General features: G+C 45.6%; 1 protein-coding gene across 1 annotated transcript in view; it reads left to right on the top strand.

Annotated features, from left to right (window-relative positions):
- ITGA9 (integrin subunit alpha 9) overlaps positions 1-19,819 on the top strand; it is a 383,781-nt gene that overhangs the window by 174,914 nt on the left and 189,048 nt on the right. The window lies entirely within an intron of this gene.

Below are 19,819 nucleotides of genomic sequence, written 5' to 3'. Positions count from 1 at the left end.
TGTGCTAAATAAGTGCTTGTCAAATGACTGAGAGTTGTTCAGCACCTATGTGCACATTCCTGTGCCAGGTACAGTAAAAGATTTATTGAAGAATGACATGGTCTTCACTCATGACACTTGTCAGTAACTGTGCATCACAAAATATGGGGTGTTCTCAGTTACCTGCTGCTGTGTAGCAAACTGCCCTAAAGTTAATGGTGTAAAACAAGACCATTTTATTGTGCTCAAGGCTTCTGTGGTCAAGGAATTTGGACAGGGCACATTGGGTGTAGCTCACCTCGGCTCCACAATTCTAGTACCTCAACTGGGGGAGACTTGTGTGGCTTAGGACTAGGACAGCTGAGCCTGGACGATGTGCATCCAACTTCTTCATTCACACATCTGGTACCTTGGTAAGGATGGCTGGAAGGCTGGAATCAGTTGGCCCTGGCACCTCCAGCATGGTAGCCTGGGGGCTTGTGAGGGGCATGCTTTCTGCGTGGCCATTGGTTTCGCCCAGAGCCAGTACCCTGAGAGCACTAGGTGGCAGCCACAAGGTTTATTCTGACCTGGCCTAGAAGTCATAGCATCACCGTGCATCACTCCCATTGTGTTCTAATGGTTACTGGTAAGTCCTGGGGCTTCATAGGTGGCTCAGTGGTAAAGAATCCTCCTATCTGTGCAGGAAATGCAAATTCAATACCTGGGTCAGGAAGATCCTCTGGAGAAGGAAATGGCAACCCATTCCAGTATTCTTGCCTGGGAATCCCGTGGACAGAGGAGCCTGGTGGGCTACAGTCCATGGGATCACAAAAGAGTCTAGACATGACTTAGCAACTAAACAACAAGTCCTGAGACCTTCCCAGATTCAAAGGAAGAAGAATTATATTCCAGCTCTTGACAAAGGAAGCAGTGCACATATCTCCAACTTTTGACAAGGTCGCATTGCAAAAGAGCATGTTGAGTGGGGGATATTTTGCAACCATCTTTGAGAAATACAACCTGTGACAATAAGTGAAAGCCCAAATAAGTGGCACCCATGGTGGTTGTTACTGGGTGACAGGCACTTGAGCAAAATGTCTTGGCAGATAAGATACCGGTATCCACCTTGAACTCTGGCTGGGGAAAGAGGAAGAGCAAGGGGTCCAAGGCAAAGTTCATCTGCAGTGATGAAGAGTCTTGTTCACGAGTGAGGATGGACAGTTATAGAATGGCTGGCTGGGTTGCATGGCTTGTTATATCTCTTCAGTTAGATTTCAAAAATTTCTCCAGCCTTATTGAGATATAAGTGACATGCCATGTTGTGTAAGTTTAAGGTGTACAACATGATGACATATATATATATATAAGTGAAGTGATTATCACATTAAGATTAATTAGCACACTTGTTACCTCACATAGTTCCGTTTTTTTTGTGTGTGTGTAGAGAGAATATTTAAGAGCTACTCTCTCAGCAGCTTCCTAGTATACATTGTATAATTGTTAACAGTATTCACCATACTGTTCATTAGAGCCCCAGAACTTATTCATTTTGCCACTGGAAGTTTGCATTCTTTGATCACCCTTACCTGTTCCCCACCCCCACCCCACCTTGGAAACTACCAGTCTACTCTTCACATATAAGTGAGATCATGCAGTGGATGTCTCTCTCTGTCTGATCTACTCCGCTTAGCATGATGTTCTATTGCAAATGGCAGGATTTCCTTCTTTTTTCATGGCTGAATAACATTCCTCTGTGTGTGTGTATGTGTGTTTGAGACATCTTTATTATTCATCTGTTGACAGATACAGAGGTTGCTTCCATTTTTTGGCTACTGTAAACAACGCAACAGTGAACACAGCAGTGCGCATATCTCTTTGAGACAATGATTTCATTTCCCTCGAGTATATATTCAGAAGTGGGTTTGCTGAATCATACTGTAGTTTTAAAACCATTTTCTGAGGAACGTCCACAGTGTTTTCCATAGTATCTGTGGCAATTTGCATTCCCACCAAGATGGTAGAAAGGTTCCCTTCTCCACGTCCTCACCACTACTTGTTATCCCTTGTCGTTTTGATAATAGCCATTCTGACAGCTTTGAGGTGATATCTCATTGTAGTTTTGATTTAAGTTTCCATGATTGGTAATTTTGAACACCTTTTGTGTACCTATTGGCTATTTGTGCATCTTCTTTGGAAAAGTGTCTGTTAAGGTCCTTTGCTCATTTTAAAATCAGATTATTTGTTTTTATTCTGTTGAGTTGTATGAGTTCCTTATATATTTTGGATTTTAACCCCTTAGTAGATATATGATTTGCAAGTAATTTTTCCCACTTAGTAGATTCTTTTTTCACTTTGCTGATAATTTCTTTTGATAGACAGGAGCTTTTTAGTTTGATATAGTACTGCTTGTTTATTTTTACCTTTGTTTCTTCTACTTTCAGTGTCATATACAAAAAAAAAATTTGCCAAGACCAGTGCCAAAAAGCTTTTCAGAATTTTATGTTTTCAAGCAAGTCTTATGGTATTTAAGTCTTCAATTCATTTTAAGTTAATTTTTTGTGTGGTATAATATAGGGATCCAATTTCATTCTTTTGTATGTAGATATCTAGTTTTCCCAAAACATTTACTGAAGAGACTCTTCTTCCCATTGAGTATTCTTGACTTTTTGTCAGGTATCAGGCAACCATATAGGCAAGGTTTTATTTCTGGGCAGTTGATTCTGTTTCATTGGTCCATGTGTCTGTTGTTATGCTAGTACCAGACTTCTTTGATTACTATAGCTCTGTAGTATAGTTGAAATCAGAAAATGTGATGCCTCTAGCTTTGTTCTTTCTCAGGATTGCTTTGGCTATTTGGGTTTGTGTGTGTGTATTTCCATATGAATTTTAATATATTTTTTCTATTTCTTGTAAACTAGAATTAAAAATGCCATAACATCATTGATAGTGATTATGTTGAACCTGTAGATCTCATTGAGTAGTGTGGACAGTTTAACAATACTAATTCTTCCAATCCATGAACACAGGATATCTTTATTTATATCATCTTCAATTTCTTTCATCAGTGTCTTATAAATCTTTTACCTTCTTGGTCAGATTTGTTCCTAAGTATTCTATTGTTTTTTATGCTATTGCTAATGAAATTGTTTTATTTATTTCCTTTTTAAGATAGATTTTAAACTTTTTAGGGCAGGGCTATTTAGTAGTATATTTGCTTGGGACGAAGGTGAGATTTTTGTTTTCATTCTCTAAATTGTTTAATTAAAGCACATAGGTCATGTTAACAGAGAAGGCAATGGCAAGCCACTCCAGTACTCTTGCCTAGAAAATCCCATGGACGGAGGAGCCTGGTAGGCTGCAGTCCATGGGGTCGCGAAGAGCCGGACACGACTGAGCGACTTCACTTTCACTTTTCACCTTCATGCATTGGAGAAGGAAATGGCAACCCACTCCAGTGTTCTTGCCTGGAGAATCCCAGGGACGGGTGAGCATGGTGGGCTGCCGTCTGTGGGGTCACACAGAGTCGGACACAACTGAAGTGACTTAGCAGCAGCAGCAGCAGCAGGTCATGTTAAATTTATACAGTTTCCATCTAATGGCCAGGTTGGAAAGAAAATAAATCTTACCCAAACAGAAACTAGAAGAGAGTATGATAGATTAGTTCTGCTCTTTTATTTGTTTGCAAAGATTTCAGAAATGTAATGGTTCAAAGTATTCTGCTGTGATTCCTGATAATTGTAATAGTCTCTTGGGATCATTTTTGTTGTTTAGTTGCTAAGTCATATACAACTCTTGGCAACCCCATGGACTATAGCCTGCCAGGCTCCTCTGTCTGTTGGATTTCTTAGGCAAGAATACTAGAGTGGGTTGCTATTTCCTCCTCCAAGGGATCTTCCTGACCCAAGAATTAAACCCAGGTCTCGTGCATTGGCAGTCAGATTCTCTACCACTGAACCATCAGGGAAGCCTAACAAAATGATACGTATACAGACTTAATTTGTTTAAGCCTGAGTTTCACCATTTGTGGAAAAATTACCGATGGTGAGACTATACCAGATAACTTATAAAAGCACGTGGCCCAGCCCTGGTCACTGGTGATTGATTGATCAATGTCAGTTGAATTCAAACATGACAGGTGCCGATGCTAAGGAGACCAAGAGGAAAGGAGACCTCACTCAGATGTTTGCCCGTGTTCCAGGCCCTTCCCCCAGATAAGAACCCAGTGTCTGTTATTACTGGATTAAGAGCCCACAGTATCCAGTAAAACCAAAAGCTCTAGCTCAGAGGTATAGTAAATGATATCTATCAAGTGGTTTAATAAGGCTTTTGTGGATAGGTGCGACACTGCTGCTTTTGAGCTTAAAGATGTTTAAAATAGCCAAGGTTAAGAAGGAGGGAAGATTTGAAAAGAAAAGCAGTAAAGAAGTGTGAAATCTAAACACTGAAAGGAAGTGATGGTAGAGCAAACAAATAAAGGTTCAGGTAAATGTTTAGTAAGGTAGACATTATATTGGATTCACTGTAGGTATAGGATTGGTCTGTGGAATAATGCTGCCTTTCTTTGGCAGGTGCTTTCTTTTTGGAGTGAATGTTCATTTCAATTCACATACATCTCAGGAAATGTTTACTGAGTGTCTGTTCTGGCTCATGCCTTGGAACATGCTGAGATGACGGTAACGTGCTCCTGCTCTCAAAGAGTTCAGTCTAGTTTGGGAGTAGGAGGGGATAGGTTAACCAATAAATGCCACGTGTTACTGTATATATCATCTCAGCAGGACGAGGAGCAGTGGGGACTGGAGGAATGAGCCATCCTCTGGAGGAGTCAGGGCAAAATGAGCTTCAAGAAGAAGAGATTCAGGACTTCTCTGGTGGACCAGTGGTTAACACTGTGTGCTGCCACTGAAGGGAGTGGCAGGTTCCATCCCTGATTGGGGAATGAAGATCCCGCATGCCATGTGGTGAGACCAAAAAATAGTAAAAGTTATTTTTTAAAAAAAGAAGAAGAGATTCAACCACATGGGATACCTGTGAGTGGGGTTGGATCTGGAGAGATGAGGATAGAGGAAGGGTATCCATTGGATCATGCAACGTGACAGCTGTTTGTGATCTTTGCCAAAACCAGTGGAAACAGCGTGGCAAGGAGAATGGAATAGACCAAAGAGTCGATGAGTTTTGATGAAATTCACTGGAATTTAATGACCTTGTTTTATTACAGGTTTGAGGGGAGCTGCTTTCTTCTCTTGCTAATGAAGTGAAGCTAAGCTGCAAATCATTCAAAGCAATTGTGCTGGCTCAGTTGGCCCCCAAGCTGAGCAGATAGGCCCACTGTGACTTGAGGAGCTTGGAAATCTTGTGGGGTCGGTATTTTGACTCTCTTCTTCATCTCAGTCACGGTTCAGGCTTTTCACACACCACCAAGGTCGGGGGCAGGCTTCTCAGCTTTCTCGGTACCCTCTCGGGGCTCATGAAGCAGCAGGCCTGCCCCAGAGAGGTCAGGATTCTTTTTGTAAAGGCAGTGAACGCTACATGCAGCCCAGAGAACCCGCTGTCGCTACCCTCCCCCTCCGATGGGCTCACACAGGGAAACAGATGCTTTCATATAACTCTCAGCATCGAAGCAGCTCTGCTGTACCCTAGCCTGAAATACCTATCCAGGACCAAATTCTTAAAACCCCAGGAGCCCTGGGGTGATTTTGAGCTCAGGCCTTGAACCTGTCATAAAATGTAATGGACGGTATATTTTTAACTGCTGAGACCAGGGAGTTCATATACCCTGTGAAGACTGAAACAACACAGCATTTCTTTCTGCAGCTTTGGAAGCACATTTTGAAGTATTTCAGAATCCACAGGATGGTTGCTCTCATTGTATAGTTTCCCATTAAGACAAAGTCCTTGATCGTTCATTTCTGTGCATGGACCTCTTTGGTAGCTGGGGGAAGCCTAATGGTCCCCTTCTCAGAATAATGCTTTTAAAGTGCATAGATGAAACTGACCAAATTTCAAAGAAACCAATTATGTTGAAATTCACATAACAAAATATTTTAAAGAAAACTTGCTTTTATGGTATAATAATATACCTGCTTTTTATTAATGCATTAAATAATGAGCTTTTTTGAAATTTTGAAGTACTAAGGAGCATCGGCAATATTTCAAGGACTCTACAATTTGTAAATGATGTGCAAATATCTCAGATTTCTATTGATCATGGAGTCGGAAGTCTGTTTAATGCTTCTGTGCTTTGCTGTTTACATTTATTTGCTTATTGAAGTATAGTTAATTTACAGTGTTGTGTTAATTTCTGGTGTATAGCAAAGTGATTCAATTATACATACATATATATTCTTTTCCATATTATTTTCCATTATAGTTTGTTATAAGATATTGGATATGATTCCCTGTACTACACAGTAGGACCTTGTTTGTTTTATATATAGTACTGTGTATATGTTAATCCTGAACTTCCTAATTTATCCCTCCCCGACCTTTCCCTTTGGTACCATAAGTTTGTTTTCTATGCCTGTGAATCTGCTTCTGTTTTGTCAATTAGTTCATTTGTATCATTTTTTTAGATTCCACATGTAAGTGATACCATGTGCTATTTATCTGACTTCACTTAGTATGATCATCTCTAGTTGCATCCATGTTGCTGCAAATGGCATTGTTTCCTTCATTTTTTTTTTGGCTGAGTAATATTCTGTTATCCATGTACCATGCTTTCTTTATCCATTTTCCCATCCATGGACATTTAGGTTGCTTCCATGTCATGGCTGTGTACACTTATGATGAAAGGAAAGGCTAAATATTAGTGAGAGGTTAATAAAAATAAAAATGTGCATCTTTTTCTCCAAGTTCACAGACCCCCTGAATTCTCTTCTAGGTTAAGAACCTCTGCTTTGTAATTTTGGTTGAAAGTATAAAACCAACAAAAATCTGTTATTTATGTAACATGCAGTAATAAATCATCAGCTGTTCAGGGCCAGTTCCCGGCCCTCTTCTTTGTGCACGGTGCCTTCTGTAAAACATGATGCCTCATGTACAGATGACAAAGATGCTTCACCAATAGCTCTAAAAAAGAAAAGAAGAAAAAACAAAACAGATTTGCCTTGAGGAGGCCTAGCGCGGATCTGTGTCTTTAATTCATGGAGTGCTAGCTCTTGTTTTTCTGAGAATGAATAAGAGAAGGGCAAAGTAAAACCCTGAGGTACAAGGACTGGAGGATAATGGTCAGCATGATGGTCTGCATGTAACTCCCACTCTTTCCCCTGATGACTCAGATCTGCTTGTGTTTTGGTGACACATGAGCTCTGGGTCATCCCTCGCACTTTATTCAGCTTTTCTCACCTCTTTAACGAGATTGTAACCAACAAATTCCGTGTGGAATTGATTACAAGGTCCCCTGCATCTGGTTCCCCAGAAGCAGAAGCCAAAATGGAAATTTCTGCCAGAGATGTACTGGAAGCATGCATGCGTGCTCAGTTGTGTCCAACTCTCTGTGGCCCCTTGGACTGTAGCCTGCCAGGCTCGTCTGTCCCTGGGATCCTCCAGGCACGAATAATGGAGTGGGTTGCCATTTCCTTCTCCATGGTATCTTCCTGACCCAGGACTTGAACTCCCATCTCCCACGTCTTCTGTATTGACAGGCAGGTTCTTAACCACGGAGTCACCTGGGAAGCCTGTGCTAGAAGAGTGCTCCCAGAAGTGAGGGAAACAAGATGGGCAGGGAAAAAAATGAGTTAAGGATATGGTCTCACAAGGAGTCCAGCCTCAGGCTGGTCCCATGAGAGAGCTCTGGAGTATGAATCACTACTTTCCGAGCTTGGCCACCCGGAGGCCAGCTGTCAGACCACTGTGTTGGCCAGCCGGTGGAATGGGGCACATACTAGTTTTCTATGCTACAGAAAATGTTGCAAATTCAGTAGTTTAATACAAAATCCATTTATTATTTCTCAGTTTCTGAAAGTAGCCTGAGCACGGTCCAGCTGGTCTGCGATCAGCCCCTCTGGTGTCAGTCAGGTCACATCTGAGGTTGGAGTCTTCTTCTAGGCTTATGTGGCTGGTGTGAGAATTCATGCCTTTGTAGCTGTGGAGCCCACAGCTGCTTGCTTCTTCAAGGTCGGCAGGAAGATCATCTCTTCTGCCTCCAGTCTCAGCTCAGGGAAGAACTAAGCCCTCCATTAAAGGAGGCCCACCCAGATCATCTCCTTTTTGATTAACTCACATTCAACTGATTGGAGACCTTCTTTACATCCACATAATCCCTTCACCGTTGCCATAGAATGTAACATAATCATGGGAGTGACCTGTGTCCCGTTTATCCTTCCCACACTGGAGGGGAGGGGCATGGGTCATTGGGGGTCATCTTAGGATTCTGCCTATCCCAGGGCATCCCCTGAAGGCATCTCTGGAGAAGTGTCAAGGACAGTCCTCCTGAGAAGACTGTAGGTGTGAACCAGTGCCTGTATAGCAGCTGCAGAAGGGGGTCCACCAACAGGTAGAGGGCATCTGGGCAGGGCACTGAGAGCATCTGCTCTGTATGCGAATCTCCTGACCTCTGTAGTGGATGGAATGGAAACTCCTTGGTGGAAACCACTTGCCTCAACTGTAATCTACGCTTCATGGTGGACATGTCTTAAAATAAGAAGATGCAGAATGCTTTCTGACATGATGCTTTAAAACAGTGATTTTTTTTAACACTATCAGGCCCAACTAAACACATACCCCTTTTTATAATAAATACTTTATAACATCACTACAGTCATTAAAAGATAGGGAGCAGTCAAGGCTGATATAGAATGAGCTACTTTGGGAGTCTTATTTCCACCCCTTGTCCTGTTTGATGTCACATTTTTGCTGGCAAGATAGGCCTGAGGACACAGAGTCTGAACAAGGAAGATTTGTGACCTGCCGACCAGCATCTCCTGGGAGCGCTCAGGGCCTGATTGGTCACTGTCGAGACCTTTTGCAGTGACCACAGTCTGCCTTCTCTGCCCCATTTTTCGCTCGGGAAGAGGCTTGGATTCACAGGACCCACAGGCATGTGGGCATCAGAGACTTCCCTGGCCACAGCCTCCCTCTCTGACCCTTGCCGCATTTGTGCCGCTTCGCAGAGTCTGGGGGTGCAGGATGAAGAGGGATGCTGACGCTGTGATCTGGCTCTGCCAAGTGGTTGAGGGTGAGATGAGAGAGCAGGGACTCTTGTCTCTTCCTCCCTCTAAGTCCATATTTTATCTTTATATTGTACACATATATATAAGTATGTATTTCTGCTGCCACAAGATTTTGTAACCCTAGTTACTGTGTGAGGTCAGGTTCCCTGGATGCAGAGCTTGAGATAGGGATTTCCTTGCACAGCTTGTGACCTCAGCTGGAGAGCAGCCTCTGCCTGATCACATGGGGAGCTCTGGGCCATGAAATGCACCGCAGAATTGTCCTGCCTTGAGGCAAGAGATAACCTCTTGTTTACCCCTATGCCAGTCAGTTCCCAGTGAGGCTGGGAGTGGGGCATAAGAACTCCTGAGTGAGGTGGCTCTTATTTAACCAAGGATGTTTCTCCATAAGAGGAAGTTGGGAGCTGATGGCAACCAACTTACAACTTGGGGTGGGGGCACTGTCCCCCTGAAGTCCCATCCTCCTCCCTTTCCATCCTGTTGGTCCTTCAGATTACCTCTGGGCTTCTTACCTTAAAGCTGGCTTTCAAAACTGTTAACAGCCCCCATTGCACACAGAGTGATGACCTTCACCTCACTTCTGAGGTCCTGCCGACTGGTTCCCTGCTGCCTTCCCTCCCTGCCCCGCACCCTGTGGTCTTGCCTCACACGGCTTTGTCAAGTGGTGATGATGGTGATGATGCCGTAGATACAGGGAGCTCTTCCTGTTACCAGGAGCTCTCCATGGTGCTTGGCATCTGTAGTCTCTCATCCTCTCAACAGTCATGCAAGGTTTTCCTGCCCAGGCTGTTTTCCATCTGAGGAAACAGGTTTGGAAGGATTGAGTGGCGTGAACAGTGTCACGGTTTGTGAGAGACGGAGCTGGGCTCCTCCCTTAGACCCAGCACTGTCGATGGCCAAGTCCTTGCCCTCCACCTTGTCTGCTGCCTCTGCTTCTCGATGCACAGTTGTCTCTTAGACCTCCGCATCATCCCCACCAACTGATTCCCATTCCCCCGTCAGCCTGCTGAACATCGCATCACCTTCTCTCTGAGAATTCTTGACACTGCCACTCCTGCACCTTTCGGGGTCAGAGGCGGTTCCCTCTTGTGAGGTTCCCACACTTCCTGTCCTGGCATCTTTTTGCTCACACAGTCCTGCCTGCCTCCTCTCTGCTTCGCCACGCCTCACTGGTACCTGGGGCCAGTACAAAGCAGCCAGGTGTTGGCTGCAAGCAACCTAGTTGATGTTTTTTTCCACTAGAGAGATGATTACAGTGTCAGTCCACTCACCCCTCCACTCCTGCCTGCACACGCCTGTCATCCCAGCCCTGACCTAAACGTCCTGTCCTGGCTTCAGCACAGGATTGTCAGGAGACCCAGAGAGCTCAAGGTGGAGCTGAAATCTGGTTCCTGCAGCTGCGGTTACCACTGTGAGCCAGCACCCCATCACCTCCCTCCGCACATGGCTTACACTGTAATGACAGCTTTCCAGGTAGAGGCTGAGGAGGAATAATATTCTCAACAAATCTGTTATTTGATGCTGTTAATAAGATGCATCCCCACTTTCAGTTCACTTCAGTTCAGTCGCTCAGTCGTGCCCAACTCTTTGTGACAGGGAAAGCCTTTGATTTAGGGAAAGATAGCAGTAGAAGACAGAAAATAATTAACTGCCAAACTGCATCCTCAGGACCCTGGAGGCCTGAGGTCAGAGGGCTGGTGTCCTCAAGAAGGTCCCACAAAAGTGGCAGCATTGGGCTGGGCCGTGGAGGGTAGATCCTGTTCCGTGGGGAAAAGAGCACTGCAGACATGGAGTCAGCAGAGCTGAGGCAAAGGTGGGGACTGCAGTCAGGCCCGAGCAGATGCACTTAGCACAGTTGTGTCCTCTTCCCTGAAAGCTTGCTTTATCAGGTCAGGGTGCAAAGAGAGGAGATTCAGGACTTTCAGCTGCTTGCTGAGCCAAGTCAGTACTCCCTCCCCCTTCCCACTTCTCCTTCACTGTTGACTCCAGGGGTCTCAGGGCATTTCTCTCCGAGTGTGAGGGTTGAGGCTGACATGCCAGCTGGGTGAAGGGCGTGTGGCTGAGGGTGGTGGAGCAGGAAGGCCTGCCTGGAGACTCTGGCCATGTTTCTTTTGCTGGTAACACTGGGAGCATTTTCTTCTGTGTTAGTTTCATAGTTAGCTACTGCTCTGTTGTGTCTGACTCTTTGAGACCCCATGGGCTGTAGCCCACCAGGCTTCTCTGCCCATGGACTTCTCATATTCACCCACAGATATTTTTATCAGAGCCACCTTGGACGTTTGAAGATGGGTGATAGGAAGAGAAAATTGAAACAAGAAGGGAGGAGCGTTAGATTCTAAGACAGCATTCCGTTTCTTCTGGAGGACACAAAAGCTGGATCATCTCCAGGCTGGGCAAGTTCCATGTGGTATCACTTAGCTGTCAAGTGATACATGGAGTTATCTAAGGTATAATTAACATGTGTCTTTGCAAAGAACGTTCTGCAGGGATGTGTCATGCTCTTAGAAAATCGTTTCCAAAGTCAAAAGTTCTGATCTCCCATTAGCATATTTTGGGAATGAATGTGAAAAAAAAAAATCTCCAAACATATAAACTTATAAGTTGACTAAATAAGCAATCCCTTATGATCAACCTAGATAGCATATTCAAAAGCAGAGACATTACTTTGCCAACCAAGGTCCGTCTAGGCTATGGTTTTTCCCGTGGTCATGTATGGATGTGAAAGTTGGACTGTGAAGAAAGCTGATCACCGAAGATTGGTGCTTTTGAACTGTGTTGTTGGAGAAGACTCTTGAGAGTCCCTTGGACTGCAAGGAGATCCAACCAGTCCATTCCAAAGGAGATCAGTCCTGGGTGTTCATTGGAAGGACTGATGCTAAGGCTACTTATGCACACATACTCTCAAATATAAAAACAAACCTTTTCAAGTATCCAAGGAGATACTGTTTTATCTTTGAAAAGGAAAAATCTTCAATGAGGTTATGTGATTTTCATAGATAAACAGAATAATTTATGCAAATATGTTACTTAAAGAGTAATGAATGCTTTCCTGCCCTTCCTGGGCATTGATGCTTACCAGGGGATCATACATTTCAGGCTGATAATGATATCCATTTCCATATGATATTACATATAAAGTAGTATGGCACGCGTGCTCAGTTGCTTTAGTCATGCTTTTGTGACCCTATGGACTGTAGCGCGCCAGGCTCCTCTGTGCAGGCAGTTCTCCAGGCAAGAATTCTGGCGTTCTTTGCCAAGGCCTCCTCCAGGGGATCTCCCTGACGTAGGGACTGAAGCCATGTCTCCCGCATTGTCAGGCGGGTTCCTCACCACGAGCACCACCTGGGAAGGCCAAAGTCATGTGTAGTCAGAATTAACACCTCTAATCTTGTTGAGAAGCTTACAGAATTTTCTCCCTTGGTGTTAATTTAAATTTTCATTTGTTTATTTTTTAATTTATAGAACTTTAAATGAAACCACGTGTGGCCTTAGCTTGTTCCCCAGTGAAATGGGTCCTTGCAACATGCACTGATCATTTTGCAGCAGGATAGTTTTCACAGATTTTTATATCAAAATTGCCATTTAAAAGATTAAATAACAATAGCCACTATTTATTGCCCACCTTTGCTACGCTAGGCGTTGGGTTGGATATTTCAGTTAGTTATAGAGACTGTTATATCACTCTGACTGTGTCATGCCTTTCACTGTAGCCTTTTCTGAGTTTCATTTCTGGATTTTCTGTCCTCTTTCTTCCCCATGCTTCATTCTGCATATTTTCTGTTGACTTGCCTTCTGAATCACTGGTCTTCCCTGCGTGTCCAGTCTGCAGCTGACTACATCTTCTCTTGTCTTCTCAGCACTTTGGCCACTGCCTTCTTCTTGGTTTCTTAGTCTCATAACCCCACGCATTGTGGAATCCACCAATGTCCTGAGAATAAATGTGGTGTCGAATATCAGATTCATCTCCACATGCTTCTCTTCTTTTTGGAATCCTGATCCTCAAGTCCTGGCTGACTTAGTAGCTCTGAACTTTAAGTTTGTCTTCACAGACTCATAAGACTGCCAGGAACTCAGAAACCCCAGAACTCAACCTTTTAGCAACCAGTTCATGGTCAGATTCTCAGCCTCTTACTCCAGGCTTCTTACAGACCTTTAAACAGCTCAAGGAAAGAGTTCCCTGAATCACCAGTCCCCAAGCTTTTTGGCGGCAGGGACCAGTTTCATGGAAGACAATTTTTCCACAGACCAGGGCTAGGGGGGCTGGTTTAGGGATGATTCAAGCACGTTACATTTATCAGTAATAAGCCCTTCCTGATCTGACAAGAAGGAGTTTGGTGGTAATGTGAGTGAGGGGGAGCAGCTATAAATACAGATGAAGCTGAGTCCACCCCTCACCTTCTCTGTGGCCCGGTTGGGGACCCCTGCCCTAGATAGTTCCCTGATACCTTTAGACTGGTTTATATGTTTATGTGTGTGTTGTCTGGCTTTTCTAGTTGTTCTCAGTGAGATGGTAGATCTTCAACAAGTCCCTCTATTAATATTATCACTAGAAATGCAAAATCCTCAGTTACTTTTAGAAGAATCTTTAAGCCCGTGGCAATTCTAAGCTGTTCTCTAACACTTTAAATACCATTCTCATAGTTATGGTTATTGAGATAACAATAGTTATGGTTATTGAGGCCTCCACTTCCAAGACTTCTGATTTCTAGGACTGCCTGCAAGGTAATCATAGACAGTAGAGTTGGGTGTGCAGTAGTCGAGTTGGATATAGAGAACAGAGGCATTTTGAGAAAGGATACAGGAGGGAGTGGACAAAAAGATCATGTTTGGAAAGAGAATAATACTGAGGCCTTTTAAAAAAAAAGCAAAAACAAAAACCCTGAGAGGGTTTTTCCCAAACCAAATATCTGGCTTAATGCTAGCTGCTTATTTGTTGACCTTCTCTGTTATTTGCAAATTGAAAGTAAAACCAACCCCTCCTGTTTTCATTTAGTTTACTACTGTAGCTGCTAGTTAGCTGAGGAGGATAAAAACCCTTTATTTCTTAGAGAAAAGCAGTGTGAGGTCGGTTTCTAGTTCACCTGGCTGGTCAAGAGGTGTGTGGTGCTTGAGTCCTGCTCGCGCTGGGTCGTGGCATGGCTTGGAATAGAGTCCCCCAGACAGTGGTGCGTGTCTTCCATCAGCCAGATAAGTGGGAGCTTTGACACTCATACTCACCATGGAAAATGCCCTGGTTCCGCGAGTAAAGGAGACGGAAGGCTTTGGGACTTCTGACTCTCACAATAGCCTAGATGCCCTAGGATAACAGGGCAGTGGGTCCTCTCTGGTGGCATCTTTGCATGGCTGGCCCCTGCCAGTCACAAGTACACCCTGGTGGGGTATACTTTGATTTCTGAGTTACTCTGATTTCATTTTCAGAGCAAGGTAATGAATGACAAGGAAAAGCTTGAATGACAAGGAAGAGCTCCCCATGAAGGAATGGGGGTCCTCAGTTACGTTTCCATAAGGGTCTCTCTTGCTGTTGTCAGCCGACTCTCCTGGGCCCTGTGGTCCTTTCTCAGGGCCCCAACACAACAGCTCTGTGTGTGAGGTGCGCCGAGGGAGGAGGAAGGCGTAATGCAACAGAGAGCAAAGCCCGTTCCAGGGAGGATAAGTGGACAGGCTCACAGTGGCGGCAGAGGGTCTGTAGTGAGTCTGGATGGGCCGGTGATGGGGAGGCTGGACTTGGATGCTGGGACAGGGGAGCAAGTTTGTGGAAGAGAAAGGAAGCCTGGGGTTTTAGCCCCAAATCAATGTATTCTGGGAGATGCTCTGTGGAGTTGGCATCTGGAGGTGAGAAGAGGATTTCTGTGTTGTAACAAAACTCAGTAGGTTCACTGCTGAATGACTTAGACACCTGGTCCCTTTCCTGGTTCCCTGTGGTGATGAGCGGCTGCCAGGCCCACCGGGGGGGCATCTTCCCTGTGTTCTCTCTCACCCCTCACTTCTCCTCACCAAACTCCAGTCATCTCCCTCTGCTGCTTCCTGTCCCCCTGCTGTGTCCTGGCGTGGTCCTCTCCCCAGGCAGTACACGTGTTTGTGCATGCTCAGTCACTTCAGCCACATCCGACTCTGCGACCCTATGGACGGTAGCCCACCAGGCTCCTCTGTCCATGGGATTCTCTAGGCAAGAATACTGGAATGGGTTGCCATGCCCGCCTCCAGGGGATCTTCCCGACCCAGGGATGGAACCCAGGTCTTTTATATCTCCTACATTGGTAGGCAGGTTGTTTACCACTAGTACCACTTGGGAAGCCCTCCCAGGTGGTACTTCCTAGTAGGAAAGAATCTGCTTGCCAGTGCAGGCATCGAGAAGTAAAGAGATGCAGGTTTGATCACTGGGTCAGGAATATGCCCTGGAGTAGGAAATAGCAACCCACTCCAGTATTGTTGCCTGGAAATTCCATGGACAGAGGAGCCTGGCAGGATACCGTCCATGGGGTCACGAAGAGTCAGATGCAACTATAGTGACTTATACACATTTTTCCCCGGGGCCCCTGTTTATACTGAATCCAGCAGACCTCCACCCATCAGTCCACTTCCATGCTACAGTCTGAGGGGTCTTTCTGTAACATAGCCTCCTTGCTGGCCTCCCTGCCTCCAATCTCACCCCATCCATCCAAGAAAACAGAGGGGTTTTTCTGTAACAGCCTCTTGCATCACCTTACCTGCCTGCCAGCTCTGCCTAGAGTTTAGATTGAAATCAGCACACCCTGTAAGTGCCCCCTGAAATCTGATCTCTGCTGCAGCCTTCTCTCCTCCCACCTGCCCACAAGCCTGATCTTCCTACCTTTGCAGAACACATATAATCCACTGGATGGCTGTGCCCTCTCCCCGCTGCTGTGTGTACCGGCCATGCCTGCTCTCTGGCTGATGTCTGTCCGTCTTCTGAGTCCGGGAGCACCTCCTCTGAGAAGCCCGACAGCCCTCAGTCCAGATCGGGTACCCTGTTTGTGTTCCCAAAACTGCCTCTATCCTAGGTCTTCACTGCCTGCCTGTTTCCTTCAAGGTCTGTCTCCCTGGGGCCCAGCACGTTGCCTGGCGTAAAGTAAGCACCCAATAAATTTCGAATTGCACATATGTCAGTTTCCCTATAAAACCTCAGCTGCTGCAAAATCTGCCACCAGTCTGAGTTTTCTTCTCTGTGCAGCCTCCTTCAGTTTTCAGAACAGACTACAGTAGATTTTCCTAGAAAAAAGGTGGATTGTTGGCTTTTCGTCTGTCAGAATAAGTGTGTATTAAGCTTGGTTAGTTTCAGTGTGTCATGGTGAATATTTTCAAGCAGTAAAAACTTTCAGCGATTAGGGTCTGCGCCCAAACCATAAACCTCCATCTACATCCTAAGGGGTCCCTTCACTTCAGCGCAGTGCTGAGCTGAGAGGGAAGCTATGCTTCCAAAAATGCAAAGGAAACCATGAAATGGTGCCTTTCCTTTGCAGCTCAGATAAAACAAAACACAGTGTGGGCAAGAAGGGCTGTCCTTTTGGGAGTGCTGGCTCATTTCTATTTGCCATGCCCTTGGAGAAGGCAGTGGCAACCCACTGTACTCTTGCCTGGAGGATCCCATGGACGGAGGAGCCTGGTAGGCTGCAGTCCATGAAGTCGCGAAGAGTCGGACACGGCTGAGCGACTTCACTTTCACTTTTCACTTTCATGCATTGGAGAAGGAAATGGCAACCCACTCCAGTGTTCTTGCCTGGAGAATCCCAGGGACGGCGGAGCCTGTTGGCTGCCGTCTATGGGGTCGCACAGAGTCGGACGTGACTGAAATGACTTAGCAGCAGCAGCAGCCCCTGCCTCCACCCGCAGCTCAGTGTAGGGTAGGACCCTTCTGCCCGGAGCTTTGGGGACACGTCATAAGAAGGTGTTTCTCAAACATCTTAGTTAACACTGACTCATGCAGTCAGTGCCGGAGCACAGCATCTGCACCCCTAGATGTCATAGCTTATCACTCACCCCAAAAAGCTGTGCCTTAACTCAGACTTCTCCCCACATCGGTCATGGCTTGAATGGCTGCACATTTAGAATTATCATGTAAAGTCCCTGTTAGTTAGTTATTGTCATTTATTCACATTCTTCCTAGAATGAGGGACATTTCCTTCTTGCCCTGTGTCCCCCTAAGTAGTTAAGTAATATTTCAGGGTGAGGTCAGAACAATTGGGATGATTTTTAAACAGCATTTGACAGACTTCAAGGAAAGCAGTTTTGCTTCTGGTTCTAAGAATGAGTCCAGTTCTGTCACTTACTGGTTTGGGGGTAGAGCACAATTTATTTGAGCTCCAGGGCCTCTGTTTATCTCATCTGTAAAATCGGAGCAGTGCAGTCTACCAGCTCAGGTATTGTGTGGATTAAGTAAAAGGATGTCAGTGGGAGAGGTTGGCCCCGTTTCTAGAATACATGTGGTAGCCAGGAAACATTCAGTGACTTCTGCCTCCCCCAGCCCCATCTTCCATTCTTCCCACAAGAATAGCATCGTGTAATAACTGACTTCTTTTGACATGAAGGATTTAAATGAAGAACCTTAGGGCAGACACCCTTAAAGAAACACTGGATCATTTATCTGTGAAAACATTAAGACTGCACTTATTCACTGTTCTCTGCACCCAGACTTTAAATTCTGTTTTGGAGAGTCAGTCAGTAGGCACCTGGATCCCAGGTAGGTGTTTTGCTCCCAGAAAGGACATGAGTATTAAAGATCTGCTCCTAAAATCTGAAATTTGAGACAATTTTCTGGAAGTATCTTACCCAAAGGCTCCCCTGAAAAGTCCTGTGTTTTATTTATGTAAATGATTGAATCTCTTCTCAGCTGATTGCTTTTTTGAGCACAAAGATAAGCCACCTGCTGGTCACTCAGGCTCCCATCCCCAGAGTGATTTGTCCCCCACGCCCCACATTCAGCAGCCCCATCTGCTTCCCCTCCCACGCCACTCTGGCCCGGATGCCATCTCTTCTCCTGGGCTGCTGTGGGAGATTTTCTATGTCTCTGAACATGCTGTGCTCCACATACATACCCCCACGGAACTGCCAGGAACACAGGGTTTTGTGACCCAGTAAACCTAGGGTCACCCTACTCTTTCTGGGAGGCCGTTGCTGTAAAAACATACAATGAACAAAAGACTCAGATCCCTCTGTTTAACCTGGTGTCCTCCCAGCTTGTTCGATCAAAGACCCTTTCACTTACGCCCCCTCCCAGGGAACTGAGGCTCACAGACCTGTCTTGGAGAATGCCACTACCAAACAGTCAGATGGGCTGCCATTCATTCACTTATTTAAGCAGCTCTGAGGCTAAACGCTGGTGGGTAAGGACCTCTGTGAAAAAAAAACTCTGTGTTAAAAAAGGTTGGGGGTGGGTAGCTCTATGTGCTAACCTGGAACCACCTCCAGGGTACATGCTGAGTAAGGAAAGCAAAATGCAGCCATCAGTTACCTAAATGTGCTTAGACTGGACAGATACCCTGAAACCGATAGGCATGTCTGCCTCTGGAGGGGGCACTGGGTATCCAGGGGGGTGGGGTGGGGTATGAGCCAACTCCTCACTGTGTGCCTCTTGGGAACTTTAAAACTTTCTACTGTTTTGAACACTGCACTCACCTGCTTCCAGCTCTGCCAGACTTTACACAGAGTGTAGTTTGAAGTCCTTGGCTCTGTTTGAGGCTTTGGGGTTGGGTGGCCTCTGCCCGCCCACCTAGCGCCTCTCACTCCTGCTTGCCTGTCGGCTCCTGCCGTCTCACCTTGATAGATGCAGGCAGTGGAGACGTGGCTCGTTAGTGCTACTTCTCAGATTTGCCCTGCTCCCCCTTGGAAGCCCACCTTCCATAGCGTGTGCTGGCCAGGGATGCAGGGAAACTAATGCTTTATTGCTGCCTCGCTCTCTAACTTGTGAGCCTGGGAGAGCTGGAGTCCTGGGAAGGCAGTGGAGCAGACTGGAGCAGAAAGGCCAGGAACTCCAGGATTGAGCTAATGTGACTCAGAATCCTTATTAGCCTTGTGACCTGGGGAACTTGTGCCTTCATCTTCCTTTTATTATACAATGGAGGGGAGTAAGCCCAGCTCTCATGGTTTGGGTGTGTGGCTTACCTCTCAAGAATACCTTACACGGTACCTGGCATCTTGTAGGTGTTCATTGGGACTGTCAGCCTATCACTTCCTTGGCTTTTGAAGTCCTTGGGTCTGAAGGAGAGAACACAGGCCTGAAGTCAGCCTTCATCCCTGGCTCCAAGGAGCCCAGCGCTGGGAAGCCATCAGGCCCCAGTGTCTACAGGTCCCCTGCCCTGACACACAATCTGTATTTATCTCAACTCAGAAGAGCTTTGATGATTGAAACACCATGGATCAGAAGGGTTAGTGCTGCACTGTGAGTACAGATGCTCGCCAGCCCGCCAACTAGCTTATAAGAATATTTGGAAGATGACTAAGGTAATGTCTTCCATATGCTAAAGAGACCATGATTTCACACCATGCAAGGTAGAGTGGGAAAACCCCTGCTCATTAGCGGAGTGACCTTGGACAAGACAGTCACTGCCCTTGGCCTCATTACCTCATCTTGCAATATGAAAGCAATAAAATCCAGCCTCACAAGGGTGGTTTGTGAGGCTCACATGGGGCGGTCCATGTGGAAGGTCTTTGTAAACTGTTGAAATGCTGCGCACATG

Source organism: Moschus berezovskii, chromosome 24 (genome assembly GCF_049115385.1).
Source record: "Moschus berezovskii isolate FMDL1 chromosome 24, NW_MosBer_1.0, whole genome shotgun sequence".
In the NCBI taxonomy this organism is placed as follows: domain Eukaryota; kingdom Metazoa; phylum Chordata; class Mammalia; order Artiodactyla; family Moschidae; genus Moschus; species Moschus berezovskii.
The sequence above is the reverse complement of the archived record's forward strand: the minus strand, read 5'-3'. Positions and strand labels throughout refer to the sequence as shown.